Below are 13,860 nucleotides of genomic sequence, written 5' to 3'. Positions count from 1 at the left end.
TGCTCATCCAAACTCTGATGACACTGATTACCATCGCTCTCCTCTCCCAGGAGCTGCTGGAGCTTTGGGAACTGCTTCTCTCAACAGCTCTGGGACTGACAGAGTCCCCCTTAAATATTCATGAAGTAGGATGGTGTTTTTCTTTTTAATTACATGTTTAATTTTATTTATTTATTTGTTTCCCCCAAAGGTCCAGTAGATAGTTGTATGTCATAGCTGAACATCCTTCTAGTTGTTGATGTAGGATGTGGCCTCAGCATGGCCGGAGAAGCCAGTGCGTCGGTTCGCACCGAGGATCTGAACCAGGGCCGCTAACAGCGGAGTGTGATCACCTAACCGCTAAGCCATGGGGCCTGCCCAGGATGGTTGTTTTGAAAGAGTAACTCAGAGAGATCTCTCAAGGGTACATATAATCCTGCCAACTCCTACAATCACCCATCTGAAGAATTAAGAAACTAAACTTTTTTTTTTTAATTACTGTGAAGAAAAGTAGGAGAAAACTTTCTTGACAAAACTTTAAATGTTCCATCTTTTTTGAAGTTACCTCACAAAATTCTGAGCATAATCTTAAATTCTGGACTCCCTACAGTTCCAAATATGTTTCAGAAATGATCTCTTTATCATCACAATGTAAGCCTATGCCTTATAAAACAAAATAAACTTGGATGAGTTTTATCTTGGAGAGAGAGGGCAGCAAGAAAAAGAGTAGGATGTGCCTCTCTGCTATGAAGGAAAATAAATAAAATCACCAAAATATATAAAATATGCCTCTAAAACTGAATGAAGATGTCTCTAAAGAGTTTTACATTTTAAGTAAAAATGCACCTATATAAAATTACACATCAGTTTGACTAAAATCTAGTCAACTTAATAGAAGAATTCATTCAGTTTCATTTAAATAGCATGACTTATGATTAGCTGCATAATAAATGGTAGATATTTTAATTCTGATATACCATGTCCTTCCACCAATGAAGGTTGGCTTAAACCTGTCATTTTCCTAAAAAGGGCCAACCAGATGTTCTGCTTATTTCATTACTTAATAGTATGGATCTGCTCCTCATTGCCAACGAAGGATGTCTACAAACAGGCTTTAGCTTGCATATGTAATGGGAAACGCAGGCTGAGTTTACAAAAAGAAAAATTGAAAATGGAGCATTGCCTTGAGGAGACGTGGTCAATCTGTTCAAGAACATTTTCTCACTTGATCAAGTGAAAAGCTGAGAGAGAATGCTGTCGGCCTCTTCCTTGGTCCCTTATAGAATTCTGCATTACCTCAATTGAACATGTCCTAAAATGTTTGAACTAAACTTGGAAATGAGTTGATGATACCATATTTGCATTATGTCACACAGAATCTCTTTCATTAGGCACCATTCAAAACACTTTTTGGGACATTAGAGACCAGAAAAGTTTTGCTTCTCTGAGAGACTGTTGCTTTTAATCTCATAGACATGAGATGATAGAGAATTGTTCCCATTACACTTTCTACTTTAAACCTGAGGGATACATTTCCAACTACCTTTAAAAACTGCAAGTCCTTCCGAGCCGGCCCCGTGGCTTTGTGGTTAAGTGCATGCGCTCTGCTACTTGCGGCCCGGGTTCGGATCCCGGGCGCGCACCAAAGCACCGCTTCTCCGGCCACGCTGTACATGCGTCCCATGTACAGCAACTAGAAGGATGTGCATCTATGACATACAATTATCTACTGGGGTGTTGGGGGAAAAATAAATAAAAAGAAGGAAAAAAAAAAGAAAGAAAACTGCAGGTCCTTCCAAAACACTTTTCAATGCGCTGGCTTACTTCAGCTTCATTGCATTGTTCCATTCTAAACTCCTTTCAGTTTGATCTATTTTCCTTTGTAATCCTTTTGTATACCTAGGTATTTAAAAGCTGCTCAAATCTATATTGGAGAAATGTTCGGTTTCAGTACTTTCAGACAGGATGTAAAACCAATTTTTAGGGTTTATACACAAAACGTTTCTGCCATGTTTCTACCAGCTCTCCTTCCATATATTTTCCTCCAGGACTTCCTGTGACCAAATTGCCTTTCTAAAAATGAGTCCTCTGCTCATTCTCTTGGCCAGTGACATTTTCATAGAAACATAAAGGACTGGATTTTCCAAAGATGCAACAAGAATGATCAAGTCCTGATTCACAACTAGATATCCTGCTCCTGTTCTCCATGAATTTTAAAACTAAAGTTAATTATCTCTTTCATTTTATCTAAATCTATTGAGTAACTTTGGCACTGAGTCCCTAAACTGATCCACAGTCTGCTTTAGCAGCCACAAAACTCTCTTTCAAATGCTTGCATTCATGTGCTGAGTAGGTATTTTATTTATTTAGATCTTATTCAACAAAAGAGCTTCATTTATTTACTCAAATACTTAAGTATATACTATGTGCCCAAAGGTCTTGAAATGTTGGCAGTCTGCAAGACAGATATGTATAAACAGATAAATTACACTACAGAAATAATTTGAATGAAAGAGATATGAATGAAATGCCATGGGACTCCAGGAAAAGAGCCACCATGGGTTGACATACAACTAAGATATATAGCAATGTACTGGGGCTTTGAGGAAAAAAACAACCACCATGGGGGGGTGGACAGGTTTTGTACCATCTAGGTAAAGGAAAAGGAAGGGAGAGAAGATAAAGAGAAAACAAGATAAACGGAAATGTTTTCTTCTTCTTAATGTTTCTGCTACCAACTTTTGGAGCACACTGCTTGCGGATGTCCTTTCTAGCCAGTCTTATCTTTCGGCAGGCTTCTATAGACTTAAAAATTTGATTGTACCAAGCTGAGCTCCTCCCTGGAGACAATGCCAACTGTGTAGGGAGCCAGGAGGGGAGCAAAAGATTCACAGGAATCTGCAGCCCTTCTGCAATTCACTGGTGGGGAGGGGCACCAAGGCTTCACCTTGGCCTCTGTCTCCAAGTTCATACAAAGGAGGGTCGGTTCCTTCCCTGATCTATGAAGATGGAGAGAAACCTCTTTCACAGAAGGGATTATGGAAAAATTAAAGTGAGGGCCATGAAAAAGGCAGAGAAGGTAGCACCATGAATCTGAAGTAACTGGACATGTGAATTAGTAACCAGTAGGAAGAAGAGCTGAAGACAAAAAAATAAAGGCAAAAAACCAGTTCTCAATTTTCTAAGATGGAAATGCAAGTCTTTCTTCTTCAAAAAGAAAAGAGTCATTGAACCCTTTCCTTTAAAATAAAATTGAAAGTGGTCACATGTTACAAATAATGATTTTAACCATGATGTCACTACACAATAATGTGTAACAATCAGTTGTTAAATGCACTGCAAATAGTTCAAACTTAACAATTATGTTATCAAAGTTTGCAATTGATATATATATATTTTAGTAAATAGTAGACTGTGTGCAAAGTTGTCACTATATTATTGACAATGTCACTCTTACTACTGAAAACATGACTAGGAGGGAGAAGATAGTGTGACCTCAGATTGCTAGAGTCACAGTAAGAAAAGTCAAGAAAGTGCCATCAGGTCATTTGGACAAAAGGATGCTATATGGCTGTTGGGTTTATAATAGATCAACTGGAGAAAAACAAGTCACTACATTAAACTCTTTTCTACCTACCTCCATCACCCTCTCCAAGAACACATATTTTAAAATGAGACAAGTTATTATATTAAAAATTACTTGCTCTGTCATTTTGAAAACTACATCAAAAAATGAAGAATACACTGGGTTACAAACATCCTGGTATCAATTCCAACTACCATCTTTCACCAAACTAAAACTCTAATCATCACTAATTCACTTGCAATCTAGTGCTCCTCCAATATACAATATCAACAACTTAAAATGTTTCATAACTTTTTTTAAATTGCCCTAGAATTTTAGACGATAATATAAATATATCTCTTAGAAAAATTGAGAAAGATAAAGACACTAGGACAGGAAAAGATGAAAATATTACCCTAATCGATGATGTAAAACACAAGATATGAACAACTGTTAAAAAGAATTCTCTATGAAATCGATCAATTCTACTATCTCTACACGTGGCTATTTCCTATCAGTAATTTGATGCATAAACAAATAGAATGGTGTATTTAATGGGATCAATTCTTTTAGTTGTGTGCTTTTCCTTGTAAAACTACATATGCTTTTATGTTCTTCCTTTATTTTCAGGTGGTGTCACATTAGAACACCCTCATCTCTGAAGATCTTTGCATTAAGGAACTCTACCTTGGCCCTTGATCAACTGTACTCTGCTTTATGATAAACTCAGAGACCTACATAGAACAATGTTTCCTACATCTTATCTCCAATGAGTTGTTCATGTCAGGGAGTATAGTCCACCAAGTAAACACCAAGCAGTGTTTCAAAAGCATCGGATACTAAAAGGAGGACATGCGGGGTTGGGTGTGGGCCCCCATTCAGTGCCTAGTGCAAAGAAGAAAGAGGTCAATGCATCCCTCCAGACACTGGGATAAAACAGGAGGCTATAAGCAGGAGGCTCCCTTTGCAGGCCTTTAAGCAGGGACCTAGAATAAAACTGTTGACACTGTGGATCATTGTTGGTTTTACAGGGAACTCATGAGGAAGATAAGGAGATGAAATAATGATAATTATAATAACAGCAGCAAACACTTCTACTGAACCAGGCATGGCAATCTGAATGTTACTTCTGTGCTTGAACATACATGAACTCCTATATCCCTCAAAATATCCTGATGTAGTAGATGTTGTTCTTCTCACCATTTTACAGATGAAGAGACTGGGTACAGTGGCTAGAAAACTCACCCAGGTTACAAAGCTGATAAATGGCAGAGCCCAAGCTCAGTGCTCTTATGTTACGCTCTTTGACTACAACTCCAAGTTAAGTCTCTAATGACTATATTTCTCTCTATAATCCAATGGGGGAAACATCAAAATTCTTAACTCTAACACCCATGCTACCATTTAAGAAAAGTTGGTGAAGGAGAGATTTCTGAATAGTAACAATGTCCTTCTATTAACTCTTCACTTATAGATCAGACATCAATAGTCCTGCTCAGTCCACCAAGAAGAAACTGGGACTTTATTATGCCAAAAAGAAGAAAAAACAAATAATAAAACAACCAAATTCCTTTATACATCATTACACAAATGTGATTCTTAATTCCGTGTAACAAATATAAAGTGCTTTCCTGGTTTACGGCTCCATATAAAGCTGATGTTAATCTCATGCTATCTTCCCAGCCAATAACACAAAATACTTTAAAACAACAAAAGGCACAAAGACAAAAAACAACCCCAAATAAAATTAAATATTACATCTGAACGCTGTATAATTTTTTAAAGATTACTTAAAAGTTAGATTTAGTAAAATTTTTATCTCTGTCTTGCCTCTCCCAGTTATCTCTGAAGGTAAAGAAAAGGACTAAGAGAGGCACAAGGAAGCCAGTTAGGGAAGCGAGTCAGCGGGAAGAGGTAAGGTGGCCGCCCCTCTGCAGACGACAGACAGAAATCTCCCCTGGGAGCCGTCTCAGGCCTCACAAGATGTGGAGCTTTGACCTCGGGCAGTGGCTACAGCTGGACGCCAGCAGCAGTGCTTCTCAGACTTCAGTCTACACGGTAATAACTGGACAAGTCCAGTGTCCCCTTCCCTGGAATTCTAACTCAGCAGCATTGAAGTTGGGACATGAGAATTTTCCATTTAACAAGCCTACCAGTGATTTTCCTTGAGTTACCTGCAGATTATGATCAAAGGCATACCTTGAAGAGAAGCACAAACTCACAACCCAGTATGCACTGCACAGATACTTTGTGTCACACACTCTCAGACCATTCCCTGCTCCAGGGGTCCCACATGCCTCAGCATCCTTGGGCCTGTGTTCTTCATCAGGAGGTTCCAATGGTGACAAAACAGACAGGACTCACCTGGGAAACTGCCCCTCTGTGTAATTCAGTGAGTGTGTGGGCTGCCTGCAGCCCAGGTGTAAAGTGGGTCTTGCTATATTTAAAAATAAATTTCTTTTTAATTTTATTAAGGTCATATAGCTTATAAGTGTAAATTTCAGGTCTACATTACTATATTTCAGTTCTGTATAGACTGGATCATGTTCATCACCAATAGTCTTGTTTTCATCTATCACCATACATATGTGCCCTTTTACACCTTTCTCTCTTTCCCTCTGGTAACCACAATCTGTACTCCTTATCTATGTGTTTGTTTATTTTCCACATATGAGCGAAATCAATCAGTATTTTTCTTTCTCTATCTGACTTGTTTCGCTTAGTATAATACCGTCAATGTCCATCCATAATGTCACAAGTGGCATGAGGTTGCCTTCTTTATGGCTGAGTAGTATTTTATGGTAAATATGTATATATATCACATCTTTATTCTTTCATCCATTGATAAGTACTTGAGTTGCTACTCAGTGTTGGCTATAGTGAATAACGCTGTGAAGAACATAAGGGTGCATACATTTTTTTGAATTACTGACTTCATATTCTTTGGATAAATATGCAGAGGTAGAATAGCTGGATCTTATGGTATTTTTATTTTTAATTTTTTGAGAAATCTCCATCATTTTTCCCTAGTGGCTGCACCAGTTTCCGTTCCCACCAGCAATGTATGAGGGTTCCCTTTTCTCCACATCCTCTCCAACATTTGTTATTTCTTGCCTTTTTAATAATAGCCATTCTGATGGGTGTGAGGTGATATCTCATTGTAGTTTTGATTTGCATTTCCCTAATAATTAGTGATGTTAAACAACTTTAATGTGCCTGTTGGCCATCTGTATAACTTCTTTGGAAAAATGTCTTTTCATATCCTCTGCCCATGTTTTGATCAGGTCGTTCATTTTTTTGTTGTGGAGTTGTATGAGTTCTTTATATATTTTGGAAATTAGCCCCTTGTCAGACATATGATTTGCAAATATTTTCTGCCAGTTGGTAGGTTGTCTTTTCATTTTGTTGACAGTTTCCTTTGCTGTGCAGAAATTTTTTAGTCTGATGTAGTCCCACTTGCTTATTTTCTCTTTTGTTTCCCTTGCCTGACAAGAGACAGAGACAGACATTATATAAAGATAAAAGGGACATTCCACCAATAACACATTAATATACATGCACCTAACACAGGACCAACAAACTATATAAAGCAACTATTAACAGACTTAAAGGAAGAAATTGACAGCAACACAATAATTTTAGGGGATTTCAACACCCCACCCACATCAATGGATTGATCATCCAGACAGAAAGCCAACAAGGAAACAGTGGCGTTAAATGAAACATCAGACAAGATGGTCTTAATAGATATATAGAGAATATTTCATCCCAAAACAGCAGAATACACATTCTTCTCAAGTTCACATGGAACATTCTCAAAGATAGACATATGTTGGGAAACAAAGCAAGCCTCAATAATTCTAAGAAGACGGAAATCATATCACGCATTTTTCTGACCACAATTGTGTGAAACTAGAAATCAACTACAAGAAAGAGTTGGAAAAGTGACAAATATTTGGACACTAAACAACATGCTACTGAACAACTATTGGATCAATGAATAAAGCAAAGGAGAAAACAAAATATTACTAGAGAAAAATGAAAATGAAAAACAACATATGAAAACGTATGAGATGCAGCAAAAATAGTACTAAGAGTGAAATTTATAGCAATAGAAGCCTACGTCAAGGAACGAGGAAAATCCCAAATAAACAATCTAACACGGTACCTAAAAGAACTAGAAAAAGAAGAACAAACAAAGCCTAAAGTCAGTAGAAGGACAGAAATAACAAAAATCAGAGCAGAAATAGATGAAAGAGAGGCTAGAAAAAGAATAGAAACGTTCAATGAAACTAAGAGCTGTTTCTTTGAGAAGATAAGTCTCTTTCTTTAGAGGTAGAGATGGCATATGGGCAGAGATTATAAGATCAGAAAATCCAGACACTCAATCGGAGAACTCCCTGAAATTTAAGCATCTTTTAAGCAACTTTTTAGCATCTTTAATACATTCGAATATGCTGTACCTTTAACATCTGTTTGAATACATGTGGCCAAGTCAAAGGACAGCCTATACTAGGCACCACAGGATGATAATAGCTTCCCTGCCTTCAACAGCAAAAGGTCCAGGAAACTGTCTTATCTTGGGTCCAAGTTGGGAACTATTTGGGAGAAATATAGTGAAAAAGTAAATAAACCAGACAAGAATAAAAGAATTAGACAGGGATCTGATGGCAAAGAATACTTTTCCCAGCTACAGACCAATAGAATCTGGACAGAATGAGAAGGCTCATAACTACACCTGGCACCAGGAAGTAAAGTGGAAATCTCACAAGGAAGGCCACTTTGAGGCCTATAAACACCTTGCAAAACTACTCATTTGGATTTCAGAACAACAACATATTTAGGATGTGTGTGTTCAATATATGCATTTCCTGGTTTCTCCTCATGATATTTTACTTACTTATATGTATATTTCACTAAACCTTTGTTGATTATAAAGCAAAGCGAAGAGAATAACTGTGCGGCAGAGGTAAAGAGCAAATTAAAAATAAAAATCATACTGTAGTCATCGTGTTGAGACTATAAAGTAAACTGAATTAACTGATGGACAGGAGATGCTCTTTCTGAAATTTTTTAACAAATTAAAAAATTCATAAAATATTCTTCAGCATTGATGGTAATATACAATGCATAAATCAGTTAGTTCAAGCTTTACCTTCAGGGAGAGTCATTGACCATAATAGAGAATTCAGATTCCAGGAGTCAGCTAGTCTTGTATCAGAAAGTGTCACATTTCAGACCTGGCTGCGCGTTTCAGCTATTCACTTCTCTTTAAGCTAGTCATATCTTGATAAGCACCAGAGGCTTCGCTACTTAGCTTACTGAATATCAGAAATAGCTTTTCACTGGTGAAATGAGTGGTTCGTTTAATTAGCATGAATTTAGAAATGAGCTCTCATTGGTGAAACTGAAGGGATTCCATATATGTGGATTGGCCAAAACATCAGAGAATATCCTCATACTTAGAGGAAGAAGGTAAGAGTCGAGCAAGAGAGGATGTCAGGGGTGATGTCCTGACAGTGCTGCACCAGCTGCTGGTTTAGGAAAATGTCTCCTTGCCTGTTGCCAGCCTTTAGGCACAGGATCCTGCTTCCTTCACATCTGTATCATGTGAAAGTTTCATGGAAGGTGTAGCCGGGCATCTATCCGGGTAGCGAGCTGCACATCCCCCGATTAAGGGACTCTTGCCTAGAGCGCTTCATCATCCTAACACAATGCCACTCAGTCTTGGACTTCACTGGCTCCATATAAAACAGGCAACACCAACAGCCAAAGGGATAAACGGTTTCACTTAGGATTCCATGTTCACCCCAATACAATGTATGCTATAAGCACTCTATACAACCCCATATAAACTATATATATATGGAAAGTTCAGTTGGTCCTCCAGGCTTTCAGCCACGCCCCAGGACTCTCACATATTGCAGTGCTGTGATGTAATCTCAAAACCTCTCCTTCACCTCATGGATCCAGTAGCAGAAAATAAGGAAAACACATTTTCTTTCATGGCTTTTTAGTGTCTACACATGCCATCTCTTCAACCAGACTATCACTTAAATTTTTCTACATGCCTCTCGTCCACCCCCCAAATTCGTCTCTCCCTGTTTCCTGAGTCAAGCTCCACTCCACTAGAAGGACCTCCATGGTCCTCCCTTCACAGAGTCTCATCAATCACTAAAGTCAGGTTGAAGCCTCAGCTCACGTGGACCACTCCGGAATCAGCACACAGACACGGCACACCTGCACCCCTCGTTTTGACAATAATGTTGTGCTGTCTGCAAGGGTGGCAGCTTAACACTTTCCTGAGTGTATTTCATCTTCCCTCAAATGCACTGAAAGCCTCTTCAGCACGAGAAGTGTGCACACTTGTCCTGTCAATCCACCCACTCTTGACAATGTCATGATGACTACATAACAGCCACTTAATGTCTATTGAATGAACATGCTTGTCAGGTAGAAAAATAAATGAAATGGCTTGTCAATATGAGCAGCAGCTGTAGCTGGTAATATCATTTTCCTCATTTGCTTAAAAGGTACCAAAAGACACCGAAAAACTTTGTGGGTTTCATTTGAAAAGCCAAGGTAACAAGTTATCAGTTATATCGAAACCTAATGGCAATTACAGAAGATAAATAAAAATAGGGAGTAGACAAAAATCCTAGGATATCATCAATACTGGCGCCCAGACAGATGTCCTAACTTTACAAGTCCTCAGCGTTCTCACCAGGAAATCAGGAATGATACTCGCCTTGGCCCTATTCGTAGGGCTGGTGTGACGCAGGAGCAACTACTATGCGGAAAGAGCTAAGACAATGACAGCTGTTATTCAGAAATAACCCACCAGGAGTAGCACTTGTTTTGAGATTTTAAAAATCTATGTTTAGTTAGAATAATCACACATTATTTCCTGTGTTTAAAAAATCCTCTTCAGGGCCGGCCCCGTGGCTTAGTGGTTAAGTGGATGCGCTCCGCTACTGGCGGCCTGGGGTCAGATCCCGGGCGGGCACTGACGCACCGCTTCTCCAGCCATGCTGAGGCCACGTCCCACATACAACAACTAGAAGGATGTGCAACTACGACATACAACTATCTACTGGGGCTTTGGGGAATAAAAAGGAGGAGGATTGGCAATAGATGTTATCTCAGAGCCGGTCTTCCTCAGCAAAAAGAGGAGGATTAGCATGGATGTTATCTCAGGGCTGAACTTCCTCCCCAAAAAATAAATAAATAAAAAATCCTCCTCAGAAGAATTCAATGTCATCACCATAAGTCCACATCAAGGCCTCTCCAGAACCAGTGCTGAATCTTTGCTTTATTATGAGAAGCTAGTTGAGCAAACTTGAGTCTCCAGAGCTTTCTTGGCATTTGTGCTGATTGTCGCTGTTTTGCATTCAATTAATAACTTTGCTGTGGTATTTCCTCGACCATCGAGGCATGTCTTTTTCTCTGCTGTATTTCTGTTTAGCATTTCAGAAATGTAGTTATTTTCCAAGTAGGGTTATATGCTCCCTGCCTCCAGGCACCATATGGTATGACCCCTGTTTTCCCCAGGATATTACATATTCTATATACATAACAGACACACAATGAGTACTAAGGAACTGATAAATAAATGGCAAGCAATAGGATATATTGGAGCACATGAGGAAGCCATTTGGGGTAAAACTAATTTGGCCAGAGTTTGTTTTTCCAAAATGGCCTGTCTCCTGCATTGTGTATCTGCTTTCCTGTGTCCCAAAGAGAAGAGTAAATGCCCTTAAGATAAGGATGCAACTTTCCCCTCGTTGACATTACCTTAAGGATGAGCATTTCTCCCTAAGCTAGGATTTGGTTGCTGCAGTCATCCTGTGACCACCCAGTTTGAGACAACAGACCTGATCCAGCCAAGCCCATCGAGATAGCAGACCTGCTCCCTGCTGTGTCCATCAATAGCCATTCTGGCCAGGTAATCTGACAGGGTGATCTTGTCGCTATAGTAAAAGGGACATGACAATCCTATGTGATACATGCTCTTTGACGGTATATAACCGCTCTGTACACCCCACTTCTTTGGTGCCCTTCCTTCCTTAGGGAAGGAAAGCCCAGGGGCACAGTCCTCAAAAGTTGGCTCATAATAAACTCACTCCAATTTTGATTTATACATTGATTATGGATTATTGACGTAGACATTTGTTGGTGTAGTCATGGCAGGATTTCAGAGAAACCTACCAGAGACCACCTAGAATCTACACTGAACTGGCATTGGGTACCAATAAGGGCCCATTGGGCCCCCCCAGATCACTGCATTCTTCAGGTGATCCTGGTGAGTTCTCCTGAAACACGGACCTCCTTATTGTAAGTCAACAGTTCAGAGTTTCTTTGAGCTGTTTTCAAGTCTTAAGGCTAGGTGTCTTAAGGGGGTACTGGTACATAACCTAGGTCAGAGGACCCCAGGGGAGCATTCCTAGGAAAGAGAAACCCAGGGGGGTATGTCCTAGACCAGAGGAGCCTAGAGGGCACTTTTGGAGTGAATGCGGCAGGATGACCTTTTTAATTTGGCTTAAAATTGGAAGGAATTGTTTTTATAAGTTCTGAACAAAACTGCTTGATAGAGAAATGAGAGACTGAACCTGTTCAGCTGCGAAAAAAAGGGACATTGCTCCTCCCGGCCTTTTGTGCATTCTCAGACCTGAAGCTGTAAAACATCTAGAAGAAAACATAGGTGAAGAGGTTCCCCGACATTGGTCTTGGGAATGATTTTGTGGATAGCCCACCAAAACCGCAAACAACAAAAGAAAAAATCAACAAATGGGACTACATCAAACTTAAAAGCTTCTGACCAGCAAAAGAAACAACGAACAAAATCAAAAGTTTGGGAGAAAAATTTTACAAACTACGTATCAGATAAAGGGTTAAATATCCAAAATTCATAAAAACTTTTACAACCCATAAGAAAATTTATAAAGAACTCATACAACTCAATAAGAAAAAAGCAATCCAATCGAAAAATGGGCAAAAGACTAAGTAGACATTTGTCCAAACAAGACATCCAAATGGCCACCACATACATGAGAAGGAGATCAATGTCACTAATCATCAGGGAAATGCAAATCAAGACCACAAAGAGCTATCATCTCACAAGTGTAAGGATGGTGATCATCAAAGAGACAAGAGATACTATGTATTGGCAAGGATGTGAAGAAAAGGGAACCCTTGTGTGCTGGTCATGGGAATTTAAATTGGTGCGGCCACTATGGAAAAGACAGTGGAGGTTCCTGAAAAAATTAAAAATACATACACTTCAGTGTATTTATCGAAAAAAATGAAAACACTAACTTGAAAAGATATATGCACCCCAGTGATTATTACAGCATTATTTATCTAGCTAAGATATGGAAACAACCTAAATGTCCATCAATAGATGAATGGATAAAGAAAATGTAGTATGGGCCGGCCTGGTGGCGTAGTGGTTAAGTGCATGTGTTCCGCTGTGGTAGCCCAGGGTTCAGATTCTGGGAGCGCACTGCCTCACCACTTGTCAGGCCATGTTGTGATGGAGTCCCATACAAAGTGGAGGAAAATGGGCACGGATGTTAGCCCAGGGCCAGTCTTCCTCAGCAAAAAGAGGAGGATTGGCACATGTTAGCACAGGGCTGATCTTCCTCACAAAAAAAAGGAAAGAAAATGTGGTACATATTTACAATGGAATATTATTCAGCAATAAGAAAGAAAAACTCTTGCCATTTGCAATGTCATGTATGGACCTTGAGGTCATTATGCTAAGTGAAATTACCGAGACAGAGAAAGACAAATACCATTTGATCTCAGTTATACATACAATCTGGCTCTTCAGTTTCTCACCAAACTGCCACTGACAGGCCGAGTTGAGTACCGGTTTTCTTTTTTTCTTTTTTTTTTTTTGTGAGGGAGATCAGCCCTGAGCTAACATCCGTGCTAATCCTCCTCTTTTTGCTGAGGAAGACCAGCTCTGAGCTAACACCTATTGCCATTCCTCCTCCTTTTTTTCTTCCCCAAAGCTCCCAGTAGATAGTTGTATGTCATAGTTGCACATGCTTCTAGTTGCTGTATGTGGGACGCAGCCTCAGCATGTCCAGAGAAGCGGTGCGTCAGTGTCTGCCCGAGATATGAACCCGGGCCGCCAGTAGCGGAGCTTGCGCACTTAACCACTAAGCCACAGGGTCAGCGCCAACATCTGTCTCTTCTTCATATGTGTCTGTCTACATGTATGTTATATGTGTACGGTATTTTACCTCTGGAGGGTATGGTCAAAATTAAGAGCTCTATTCAGTTAACTTGAAGTAAGTGCTTAGAAAAGT

General features: G+C 39.5%; 1 long non-coding RNA gene across 1 annotated transcript; it reads right to left on the bottom strand.

The window, feature by feature from the left end:
- Nucleotides 1-5,039: 5,039 nt before the first annotated feature.
- On the bottom strand, nt 5,040-12,832 carry LOC147911473 (uncharacterized). Its single transcript, XR_015550843.1, has 2 exons — nt 8,008-12,832; nt 5,040-7,029 (listed from the first exon to the last, which is right to left on the bottom strand). It is a non-coding gene; the product is annotated as an uncharacterized LOC147911473 (long non-coding RNA).
- Between the last annotated feature and the right edge of the window lie 1,028 nt (nt 12,833-13,860).

Source organism: Ceratotherium simum, unplaced genomic scaffold, assembly GCF_057802395.1.
Source record: "Ceratotherium simum simum isolate JZ-2026a unplaced genomic scaffold, ASM5780239v1 HiC_scaffold_43, whole genome shotgun sequence".
Lineage (NCBI taxonomy): Eukaryota > Metazoa > Chordata > Mammalia > Perissodactyla > Rhinocerotidae > Ceratotherium > Ceratotherium simum.
This window is presented reverse-complemented; position numbering and strand designations above follow the sequence as displayed.